The sequence below is a fragment of the Neltuma alba genome, unplaced genomic scaffold (assembly GCF_004799145.2).
Source record: "Neltuma alba isolate B1F8T4 unplaced genomic scaffold, ASM479914v2 tig00010294_pilon, whole genome shotgun sequence".
Classification (NCBI taxonomy): Eukaryota; Viridiplantae; Streptophyta; class Magnoliopsida; order Fabales; family Fabaceae; genus Neltuma; species Neltuma alba.
This window is the reverse complement of record NW_021635212.1, coordinates 1,238,582-1,251,017: the sequence shown is the minus strand read 5'-3', so window position 1 is coordinate 1,251,017 and position 12,436 is coordinate 1,238,582. Positions and strand designations below refer to the sequence as shown.

Sequence of the window (12,436 nt, the reverse complement as noted above, 5' to 3'; positions counted from 1 at the left end):
AGATATGTAGGAGGATTGATAAATTAACAGCGGTGAATAGTACTTAGTATGCCAGTGATTACAGAGTTAGCTCACAACTCACAAAATTATAAGTTCAAATATTACTACTGAAATGAGGGATTTGCTGGTGGGTAATCTGTAAATATGTTTATAAGCATTTTTTAAATTTGGAGGCAGACTCTAATCTTGATGAGCTCAGGAGACCAAACCTTATAAGTATGATCAACTGCTATTTTTTAACTTAAAATGTACCCTATATCGTTAAGTAAGGAAAGAAAAAACAAAACACTCGATTTATTTTTTCAACATGACTTCCCTGATCATGGTGAATTCATTTTAGCTTGTCCTTTGCATAATATATATTTTCTTTGAATCACTTTTCAATTGCTTGGAATTTCAACTGTGTTTCATCTCCCTTTACGTCCAATTTTTGGTTTGAAACCTCTCCTCTCTTACAGTTTGTGCTGATTTCCTCTGCAGACCTTATGAAATATCTTCGTCTCTGCCAAGTTTAAGTTATTTTCTCAGGCAAGGAGTAATTGTTGCTAATAGTTTCTCTGTTTTGAACATTAATCTCTAAAGTTCTTCAAAAAGTATACTGAGGAAAGAGAATGAAAAAATGACATTAGATAAGGCATCCAGAGAGCGTGTGAGGGAGGGAGCAATTTCATATTTGTGTTATTTATTACTTCTCCGATCCTAAATATAAGATACATTTTGTAATATAATTTAAACTAGACAAATCGCTAAACAAAAGACTCATCCCTAACGTCCAAATTTTACAGTTTGTTGTGTGCAAAATTGAAGCAGGGATCCACATTGGATTTATTTGAACATTAAGTTCCATAGAATATTGCATGAGTAATGTAAATTTTTAATTAAATGTAATATTAAATATTATAATGCTATTTTGTAAGTCATGGGTTAGTTTGTAATTAGTTATATAGTTTGAGATTAGGATATTGGCATGCTCTGTGGAGACTGATTAATATATTTTATTTGTTCGCTACCACCTTGGTATGGCTGTACTAGCAATCAGTCAGCAGTGGGTAGTTTAGTAGCAGAGCCCACTACATTGGGAACTAGTTTTGATGCTTCTCAGATTCGGTATTGTGGTAAAATTAATACCACTCAGATATAGTTTTAATGGTTTAGATTTAAATTTTTTAATTAATAATTTTTAAATAAAAATATTTTTTAAAAAAATTTATAATCTAAAGATTATATTTATTTTGGATTATCTACCGATTATAGGAAAATATTTTTTTTAAGAAACAGAAGTATAAAAAATGCAATATGGACTATTCATATTAAATTTAAATGATTGAGATTTGATAAGCGTTATGATTTTGAATGTTACATAGCATTTGTGGCAGGAAAGGTTGAAGATAGTTATGGAATAATGTTATCAATAAATGCGAATTCTGAGTTTGAATAAATGAAAGAGTTGTGTATAGCCTGATCCTCGTTTATAAATATTTTTTCCCCGTATAGATCCTCCATTCTAATTATTTTCCCCATAGCACTTTATATATCACTAAATACTTGATTTTAATTTTATCCTTCACATCTTTAGTGTGGATAGGCTATTATTCTTATCTTCTTTATCAGTTTCAGATTCTGTCTTCTTGTAGGAAAGCTTCTGTAGGTATCATGCAAAATGGGACATTTTACATATTTTACTCTATTAAGTCAGAGTAATTTCTTGCAAATAGTCATTTTCTTTGATAGAAGAATGATAAAGTGCCGATGCTTCAATGTAATGTGCCCAAGTCTTCTTCTTATAGTATCACCATGCAAATAATAGAGTAGGGTTCGTATAAGTACAGGCAAATGGTTTCCAAAGGGATTAAGGTGCTTAAATACCATAAGAGTATTTATAAAAACCCAGTACGTGAAGTTTTTTTTTTTTTCACTCTTATATGTTCTGAAAATTTCGTAGCAAATATATTCTAACTATTATCTACTGTTAAGTTCGATCATTAAATAATGCGGTTTGACCTATGTCTTCAACAGTCAAATTCAACGGTACATGATAGTTCAAGACACAAATGCTACAAAATAAAACTTTCTGGATATATTTAAGCCAAAAAAAATTTTAAGATACTGAGTGCTCATTTGTGAATACTTTCAGAGTATCTAAAGATGTTGACCCTTTTGAAAACAAAAGGTTACAGGTGATTTCAAAATGAAACCTCGAAGACGAAGAGATAACATTTAATGGCAATGGCAACGGTCAAATGAACTGGTAGCAGCCAATAGGTGATTGTAAAGAGCTTGACTAGATTATGTCCTTTAAAAGGGGCAAGGGTGCCTTTTTCTTTTGATAAAATGATCAAATATATTTAGAATAAGAACATTAGTACAGCATAATTAGACTCCACAAGTATAAGAGATGTTCATACACAACCACGACAACTAGCTGCAGTAAGATAAAATCCAAGTCAATCCACAAAAGCAAAGCTGAAGATCCATCTGCAGAACATGAGCAAGTAATACCTCTTCTGAAGAATCCTCATACTGTAGCTCCCCGGCATGAAGAATTCATCAACAAAAAGCAGACGAAGACGATTATGCCACTAACTTCACCCTCAAAAGAGGAATAACGGGCATCTACCCAAATCGGGCTTGAATAAAATGGGCAGATAACCAACTTTAAGTCGGCAATCCCACATAAATAGTGAGAACGCTTGTAACACTCAGAAATTTCACCAAAGCTGTACTTGATCATGATGCTGGGATGAAATTTAGGCCTTGCAAATATGAGTGGAACCCTAAGTTTAAAGAAGACACATCTGATATAGCTAACACCGAAAGCATTGAACATAAAGCTAAAGAAAATCCCGTAGGAAAAAAAGAGCCATTGAAAATTCAAGAGCAGTTCCTAATATACTAGACCATCAAACAGTTGAAGCAATGGGTTAAGATATGCTAAAAACCCCAAATTGGGTTTCTTATTCAGATTCCAGCAGATCAGATCCGTACCAAGGAAAAACCCAACCGAGAGATGTTAGATGGACTTTCCTTGAGAAAAACCTCCATGCCCTTCAAATTGAACTCTGATTCCAATATTGGCTTCCTCTGCATCCGTATACCGTGAAGGTAAGATGCTGATCTTGAAGCTTTCCATGGACCAACGTTCCTTAGGTTGTGCATCTTCATTCAAGTCATGATCTCTCAAACTTTTTTCTCCTTCTTTACTTTGCCTTTTAAGTTTAAGGGTGTCTTTTCATATATTTTTCAGATCACACTCAAGTCTATAGGGATTTCATATTTATTTCATTTCTTGACATTTTTTAGTGTTATTTGTTTTCCCCCAGACTCTTGAGCAATTTTCCCTTAATTTTTACTAACCAATAACGTTTGGTCAAACCAAGAAAACACTAACCATTTACTCAAGCACCGGTATACAATTTAAAAAAATAAGTAAAACTTATTTTGTATTATAATTAGCTCATTTTGTGATCAATAGCACTGTAAAATGAGTCTTATATTTAAGATTGTGAGAAGTACTATCTGCAGTTTTAGTTATAAGATTTTACTTATAGTTTACAGATGAAATTTTATAATTAAGATAGGAAATAGAACATTTTTTTGGCCAACACATTTTTGTTTTTAATAATAGTTGGGTTTGCAAATTTCGAAAGGAAAATTTATAAATTCTGGAGAAATATTTAGAAATTGACTTATAAATTCTGTGCAAAAATTTGTAAATAATATATATTTAAGTCAAATTGTATAAATATTTTAATAAGATATTGTTTAAACACCAAAAAAAAATTGTTTTTTAACAACCAAGCTACTACGTACCGTATATGATAATCCAATAACCATAGCAAATCAAAATGATATCTTGATATTTCACATGAGCGCAAAAATAACATTAATCTTTTGATATTTATTAATTTCGCTATAAAAAAACTTGTATCTTTGTTCGAGAAAACGTCTATAATTCTCCTTACCCTTAAAATTTAGGTGAAAAATCTTCTTCAACCTGTTCTTACTACACAGTCCTCCTCTAAAAGGGTGTTCAACCTTCTTATTGCTCAGTGCTCCTCTAAAAAGTGTTTTGGTGAAAATTAATATATAATTTTAAAAATAATTTTACAGTATAAGAAAAATAAATATGTAAAAAAAATTTTATCTAGATTTATGTAAAAGCATTTTTTAAAAACGCTTTTAAATGAAACGAAACACCCCCCCACAAGATAGAGATTCTTTTTTTTTTTTTGGTCAAAATAAGATAGAGATTGAAACGAAAGAAATAGAGGCAAAAACATGTACTCTTAACATTATATGAACATAGCAGTGTAATTGCTTTTTATCTAAGATCAGTCTAGAGAGCCACAATATATGCGCTCATTTGTTGATGAATGGAGAACCGAATAATGATTCTCTGATTGGAAAATATTATATGAACAGAGCAATTTAAGAGCTTTCTATCTAAAGATCAATCCAGAGATAATATATGTGCTCGTTTTGCTGATGAATGGAGAACAGGAATAACGATTGACTGGCTGGAATATATGTGAACAGAGCAACGTAAGAGCCTCTTATCTAAGATCAGTGCTGAGTCATATGCTCATTTGTTGATGTAAAACAATGATCAGAATGAGCTCACTAGAGGCAAAGTCAGTTTTTGGTTCATTCGGCTTTTCAACACGTAACAAAGAAACCGAAAATGAACAAAAGCGTAATAGGCAATTCACAGAGTGAACAATAATACAAAAATAAGTTTTAAAAAATTGCCAGAGAAGCATAAAAACAGGATTATTATCGTTCTAATTTAGTAATTAGTAATTTCAATTCACAATATTTCTCCAAAGTTCATTCGATGGAAATGTGAACTTAGAACTGAAGAGAAGGAAGTCTCAGAAACAACTCTACATTTTCCATCAATCAACAATTTCAGATGGCACTTGCAACATATAAGTGGAATCATCATCGACTTCACTATCACAAAACCCTAAAATTACTTAAATAATAAATGTATTACCCACAATTTTGTGAATGTAATCGCATAAATCGGCTTCGAAGGATCAGGAGATGAGAGATCCACGGATTCCTATCAAAATGTGAAACAGAGAACTCACTCTCAGTCCGATCATAGCATCGCCGGTCACAACAATTTGTAGCTACCGGCAATGTGGTATCGGACATTTGGGAAGAAGAATGACAAGCCAGAGAAGAGAAAATCAAAACAGAGAGGGATCGTTTTTCAATGGCTTTCCCTCTTTTTGTTGCATTCGGCAATGAATAAGGCATAGATCTCCAATGAAAATGAAGAAGCCTCGCCGAACTGTTCTAAATCACATGAAAGAAAAAGAAACCATAGAGGCGGCGAGAGCTGAAGATGATGAGAAGAAATTAAAATAAGATCCTGTTGACATGGGAGCGAGACCGAACCCTAGCTCTTCTATAATTTACTATTTTATCCCTCATTCCAGTTAAGCCTGAAGAAATTAATTGTATTTGTTTTTCGGCCACCCGAAGAAATGAACTACATTGTACTCCTTCCGTCCCCCCCTTTTTTTTTATATGTAACAACTATCATTTTTTTTGTCTTTATATATTAAAATTTTGTAGTAAATTTTTTTTTCTCTCCATTAATTACTTATTTTAATACTGAATATATTCATTATGTCATTTCTTAAGCTATCATTTTTATCCATCACATGTTATCTCTTTTTTATAATTCTCTTTATTATACTAATTTTCTTATTCTCTTTCTTATATTTTCTCTCCCATAAATAATGATATTTGGAGAAAAAACTTTCAATTCCTACCCCTTTATTATTTTTAATCAATTTTTGATCTACGTAGTAGAGTCCAAAGTTGTTTATAAAAAAGGGGATGGATGGAGTAGTTGGCAAAAAAAAAAAAAAACAAAACAAAACAAAAGAAGAAAACCTTGTAAGAAAAGGAGAGCATTGTAATCAAGTCTCAATAAATGAATATAATTACTAAAAAATCCCAACAACAACCTAATCAGTTTATAATGACAAGTTCTAGAGTAAAAACGATAACTTCTAACTTGTTATTGAGACTTATTAATAGTTTTCTTTTTTTGAAATTTTATTGTAATTCTTCTTTAAAAAAATTAGTAAAACTTAGAGAAAATGACAAAAAAGTGATTGTTGGAAATGATCACTTCAAACAAGAGAAATTCTTTTTCGTCACACATGACCAAATGGGAATTTTCTAATTTGACAGAATGACCATATTGTCCTTATAAATTAAAGAAGGAATATATTTATGACTTCAATAATGCAGTTAACAAGTCATGTAACCATATTAAGAACTCTTATAACGCTATTACTACCTGATCTTAGAGTCTTTTACACTTTGAGAGATTAGTTAGTGCACAATAAATGAAAAAATTTTCAACTTTTATAGCGCAATTAACAAGTTATTTAATGTTATTAACAAGTTTGGCATTGCTGTTTGCAACATGTTTTTCAAGAAATTAAATAAATACCATTTTTACAACAGGTTTTCTAAGTCATAAGGGTAATATGACCATTTTATCAAATTACAAAATTCTTATTTGGTCATGTTTGACTGAAAGAGAATTTTCCTTACTAATTTTTAAAGGAAAAAAAATTCAGAAAAAATTAATTTCTAAATCATTACAATTTCATTTGATTTTTAATTAATTTTTTTATTTTTATTAATTGGGTTGCTCTCGTTGATTTACAAAAGTACAAAATAATGGGATGTTTTGAAAATAAAATAATGAAATAAAATTTGTTTATTATCAAAATAAAAATAAAAAAATTATTATGCTAACAGTCACTTCATTAGAAAAAGAGATTTTAATAGAAAGTATCGAGTAACGTTTGTTTAAGAAAATACTATAACTCCTCATTAATTTATCTTTTTCAAAAAAATGATTTAACAAGAAGTTATAGAGTACATTTTGATTTTTCCCCCCTAAATTTGGGAGATTTTTTTTTATATATTTTTTATTTTTACCTGCCTAAATTTGAGAGGGTTTAGCACTTGGTGTCTTGATGATCAAACAATGGCCACAAGCCCGCCTGGAGCGCGTGCTTGGCCTAGCGTAGAGACATAGAGCTGGGGGTGGTTTAAATTTTAATTTATATGACTTTTCATTCTTAATATAAAAGTTTATTTGATTTTTATTTTGAGTCTTAATATAAAACTTCAATTTATTTTATCTCTCATATTTATTTATTTTTTCTTAAAATAGTTCTTGTAATAATAATAGTTGTAGCCAATATACTTGACTAGCAAGGATATTTTAGAAAAGACAACACCTATTTATTATAAATAACTAATTTAATTAGTTTTCTTAATCTACTCAAATTAGTTAATTAGCTCTTATATTAAAGATCGGAGATAATATTTCTTAAATTCGTACTACCTATAACCTTTGGCCAAATAAGCACTACAGGTTATCGCCCAACAAAAAAAGAAAAGCACTACATGTCTATATATTAGAAATTAGAAATAAATTAGAAATATAGAGACTAATATTTATAATTAAGAGGATAATAAGGGCCCAAAAAGAAATGACTGGAATGACTTAATTAACAAATTAGAGAACTTACAAAACTTGCATTTGCACATCAAATTTTTCTAAAATGAAAAAGGATGCTCCACATGGGATTGGGATGCCTCGTCTAGGAATGCCAGCTCGGCCAGACATGACTATCCAAACTATCAGATGTAGCAACAACTGCAATCAGCTAACTTCTAATCCTTTAATATATCTTCAGAGGACAAATAAGTTTCGAAAATTCTATTCAGATTTCAGTACAGTCATGCGTTGACATTTGTAAGAAAAGAAAAGTGTTACCTCCAGTCACCTGGTTGACTAATTTTAAAAGATTAAAAAAAAATACTAAATTATTTAATTACAACATATGTTATATAATTTTCTTAAACTATTTATGAGCATCATTAGATTATATATCAATTTATAAGGAAGCAGATTAGTTTGAAGAAAAATGATAAATAATACAAATAATTTAAAATAATTTAATAACTTTCTTAATTTTCTCAAACTAGTTAGTCAGGTCTTATATTAAAAACCAAAAATAGTATATTATTATTCATGGTTTATAAATAATAAGTCTCTAAATGAAGAGAAATGCTACTTACCTTAAGTGTTAGTTTTAAGGTTATAATTATATTGATAATTTTGGTGGGAAGGTATTATATTAAACATGGAAGTGGAAGTAGGTTTCTCCATTCTTGTAAATTCCAAATGAGATGTTCATTTTTATCAATCATTTGGATTAAAGCCACGTCTAGATGTGTTCACATGTCCCATTAAAAAATGGATGTCCGCCTCTCTCTAGATCTCTCTCTCATGCAATATTATACTTTTTCAATCCTTAATATAAGATCTATTTAACTACTTTGATTAAATTAAGAAAGTTAGTTAAATTAGGTAATAATCATAAATATAGCATATGTTTTCCAAAATACCCCCAGTTAAGTTTTTTTTTTTTTTGGTTACTTGAATCGGCTACACACCCACACTTCACACGCATGCATCCACGCTAATCACCAATCAATATCAATATCAATATCAATGTCATCGATATATATATTAAAACTCTTCCACCAAGCCACTTTTAAAAATGGCTTACTATTGGCTCCACACCTAAATTACTGTTCACAAGCCATAATTATGTGTGGCTTGCAATTAGGATTCTCGAGCTTCATGCTATATTGCTATGTGGCTCAATCAAGTGGCTGCGTGCAACGTTGTTTTATGATAGTCAAAAAAGACATTGTAACTTGCTTTAAAGGTTGTTGAAGATTATTTTTTAAATTATTCCATATCCTCTGAAGTTCCTTTTGAAAACAAAATCTTAGCAGAAATTTTTATTATTCACCGTAAACTTGTAAAATTTTTACTTTGTAACTTGCTTTTCTTTATTTTAAATACATGACAAGAATTATCGTTGAAAACTAGATATTTCTCTTTCTTACCTTTTTTAGATATACAGAAATGAAAGACTGGAAAAATTATTTTTTTTATAAGGTTTTTTTTTCAACCAGTATTTTTTATAAGGTTGTTGAAATTTATTTTAATACGATTTTTACTCACTTAACACCGTAAAACTTCATAACCAAGATTAAACCAAAATATAGTTTAGGATACTCATTATTAACAAAAAATATTTTAAGAAAAAATGGTTTTTTTTCCCAGCTTAAGAAATGAATTGTATAAAAATTAAGAGTAAAATACTCTGACCTCCCTATATGATGTCTTAATTACACAGACCTCTCCTCTATTTTAAAAACATACATTTAAATAAAAAATATTAACTCTATTAAGAATATTTTAAAAAGATTTTTTTTAATTCAAATTTATATTGAAATACTTTTTATTTGCTAAATTACCCTTCATAATACTAAATTCCAAAATCTTAGTTAAAACTATATCGAAGAATTTAATATTTTCTCCTTTATCTTAATTTTATTTTTTTTATTTTTGAAAATTTCTGTTTGTTTAATTTTTATCTTATTGGGCCAAAAAATCAAGTAATTTAGTTAATGCAAACATAAGTTTAAATGATTTATATAAGTTTCCAAACTCACATAATTTATGTTATATAATAAGAAAATAAGCATTCAAAATATTTTCTAGCTATTTAAAAAAAATCTTGAGTTTCAATATTTCATGAGGTACTAAAATTATATAATTCTATAATATAATTGAAATTAAAAATTTTATAACATATTAAAAATTTTGAAAATACATGTGTTATAATTATGTTTTGTTGTATCAAAAATTATTTTTTTTATAGATATAAATGTTTAAATAACATTTATGTTAAAGTGGGATATTTTGGTCAAAATAAAAATTTAAAAGTTAAACTTAATGATCAGCTAACGATTGGATGGATGGAAATTAAATTTTAAAAATATAAGGAAAATTTGTGTAACATACATTTTAATTTGAAAGGAAGTTTATATATATATATATATAAATATATATATGTTTTCAAAATAGAAAGAAAGTTTCTTTAATTTAAGTAAAATAAAGGGCTAGTCAATGTATTTTATTCAAAAATCCATCTAGGATGCTAAATGCTGTGGAGAAAATATTGTGCTAAGAGTATTCACTAGAAACAATGTCAAGTAGTTTTTTTATCATAAGTATAGTATCCTCTTTTATTTATTTAGGTAGGCATGTTCGGTTAATTAAAGACAAACCTCATCAGCTGGAATACTCATAGTTAAAGGTGAACAAACAACAAACAACAATAAGCCTTAGGTGGAGTCAGTTATATAAATCGCACGATGTCATTATGCTTTCTTAATAACCAAATCCTTAGATACGTTGTTGACTGGGAGATCTCGTCAATGACCTAATTGAGCGTTCTTGTTGGTTTTCCTCAACTCTTTTTTATAGAACTCCAAACTGTCTGATCTACTCTTCTTACCGGAGCCTCCAATGGCGCATATGTCCGAACAATTTCAATTGATGTTTAACTATTTTTCTCTTCGATAGGCGCCACACCTACTCTTGCTATGATATTTTCATTTTGAACCTTATATTTTCTTGTATGACCATACAACTATCTCAACATCTTCATTTCTACTACCCTAACTTTATATTCTTGTTTTTTCTTTATCCCCCAACATTCACTACCCATAGTTAAAGGTGAACGTGAGAGATTAAATTGTCATAAGGTTTCTTCCTTCAGTAAGATGCCTCAGATCAATTAGGTTTCTCAAGTAGACTTTTCAACCATTGCTCTATTCCAAATTGTAATCATACTTGCCGAAGGAGTATTCCATTTAATTTGCAAGAGAGCAACAAGTGTACATTGACTCGCTAGAATCAATCAGCTGCTTCTGTAGCGTTGCAAGCTTTTTTTCCTTGAATCAATCCATCTTTTTCTTCAAGTACAAATATGTTCAAGCATCCGTAATTACATTATCTTTTTCCTTTTTTGACTCCAATCAAAGTAGTGACTTATTTTGGAAGTTGACTGGTGCTTTTCTTTGTCATTTTGATTTTAGAAACCAGACCTTCTTCATTCGCTTCGTTTCCCAGATACAAATATGTGTGTGTTTACATTTGTATGCGTTAACCATGAATTACATTGTTGTCCAATGTCTTTTGCATAGAAGTTCCCTTTAGAGAACCATAGTACTACGCAGGGAATAACTTGATTGTTTTGTGGCTTGTATCTCATCTTTCTTCTCTCTTTGATATATTAATACTGAAATGACAATTACTTTTGGGCCCAAAGAAAGAAGGGAATACTTTCATTTTCTTCCTCTTTAAGGAAATGACAGCATAAAGGAGACCTCAATGAAAGGAAAGAACAATAGCATAAGTCATTATTAAGGAATGAATATGTAGCTTACTTCAGCTTAAGAGTTGGTATGTCCCCATAATTAAAAAAGTTAAGTAAAGAACAAATCCTTACCATCTATTCTCTTAAAGAGTTCAGACTTGCTTCTTATTTCCATTCACATTCTTCTGTCATTCATTGTCCTCTTATCATTAAGGCCGTCTTTCAATCTTGCAGGTAAATATCGTATTGGAGATTCTTTGTGATATTGATTCTTAAATTAATTTTTGCCAGGAAAAATTGAATATTAGAAAATGAAACGTCAAAAAGAGCTTGTTAGATGGTCTAGCTATGTGACAATAAATTTATATCAGTTGGATTTGTATTATTCAGTAGTTGGTGACTTCTTATGTGGTACTTTGTTTAGTTTTTAAATTATTAAAGAGTTTAGACTAACTTGTCTCATTCATTTACATTCACCTGATCTCACTTGTTCTTTCTTGTATTTACGTTCAATCTTGGATGATGCGTATGTACTAGCAGCAGTTTCAATCATTTCTTCAACCTGCCTCTACTGTTCAGGCTTCTCATCAGACATCTTTAAGTTCATCTATCTGTCGAACAGGTAAATATTCACTTGAAGATTCTTTGCTATATTGTTTTTTGAAATAGGAAAAATTAATTTGACAGTCCTTGTAGTTTTGTTAAATTTTGAATAAGATCCTTCTAGTTATTTCTCTTTTTGTCGAATTCTTATTGTTTACGTTGTCAATAATGCCAATCATTACGTTTAAAAAGCCGTTAGTTTAAGTTGACACTGTCCTCCTCAATCAGCCGCAACACTTGCTCCCATGGCTTCTCTCTCTCCTTTCTCACTGTTCATGTTCTCTCTCCCCATCATCATCGTCTTTGTCTCCTCTTCCAAAACTTCGTGCTGTGTTTAACGGTTGTCCTCTGCTTCATTGTTATTGTTAAGGATGCTGCCTGTTCTCTGATCTTAAGAATGTGTCCTGGCACATCCAAGTTTGATGTTTCATAACCTTCCTTCCCTTGTTCCCCAGTTAAAAATCTGGATATATGTGTGTGTGTGTTCTCACAAAGTTCTTTTCCTTTCCTCCCTAGTTTAAACACTGAACAGTATAAACTCA

The 12,436-nt window shown here is 30.1% G+C and overlaps 1 non-coding gene across 1 annotated transcript; it reads right to left on the bottom strand.

Annotated features, from left to right (window-relative positions):
• Window positions 1-5,008: 5,008 nt before the first annotated feature.
• On the bottom strand, window positions 5,009-5,159 carry LOC114755624 (small nucleolar RNA snoR2/U65). Its single transcript, XR_003741326.1, has one exon. It is a non-coding gene; the product is annotated as a small nucleolar RNA snoR2/U65 (small nucleolar RNA).
• Window positions 5,160-12,436: the final 7,277 nt, after the last annotated feature.